Source organism: Myotis davidii, unplaced genomic scaffold (genome assembly GCF_000327345.1).
Source record: "Myotis davidii unplaced genomic scaffold, ASM32734v1 scaffold3056, whole genome shotgun sequence".
Lineage (NCBI taxonomy): Eukaryota > Metazoa > Chordata > Mammalia > Chiroptera > Vespertilionidae > Myotis > Myotis davidii.
Window position 1 is genome coordinate 86,133 of NW_006287759.1, and position 711 is coordinate 86,843.

Below are 711 nucleotides of genomic sequence, written 5' to 3' on the forward strand. Positions count from 1 at the left end.
AGTAGGAGTCTGGGTCCCTAGAGACTCACCCGGAACTGGAGCTCAGAGCCTGAGACTCCCTCCTGATTGAAAAGACAACTGGGCCCTCAGTCTCCACCTGTTCTGCATGCACCTCCGCACCTTAGTATTTTACTTCCGTACTGCGCCTCCTCTGAGTCTTGGTATGCTTTTCTCTTTCCTTCTAGTTGTAGAATTTCCCCTCAGCCAGCCTTCCTGTGGTTCTGGATGATGTCCGTTCCATCTTTTAGTTGTATTTTTGAAGTGGATGTTCGAGGCAGCAAACTCTGGTGTTTACCTATGCCACCAAAAACTTCTGCACAGCAAAAGAAACCATCAACAAAACAACAAGAAAGCCCACTGCATGAGAGAATATATTTGCCATAATGTATAGGGAACTCATACATCTCAATAAAAGAAAAATAAACAATCCAATAAAATGATGCGCAAAGGGCTTAGACACTTTTCGAAAGTGGACATACAGAAGGCCACAAGACATATGAAAACATGCTCAAAGTCACTAATCATCCCAGAGAGGCAAATCAAAATGACAATGAGACACCATCTCACACCTGTCAGAATGGCTATCATCAACAAATTGACAAAGGACTAGTGCTGGTGAGGATGCGGACAAAAAGGAACCCTTGTGCACTGCTCTTGGGAATGCAGACTGGTGCAGCCATTGTGGAGAACAGCATGGAGTTTCCTCATAAA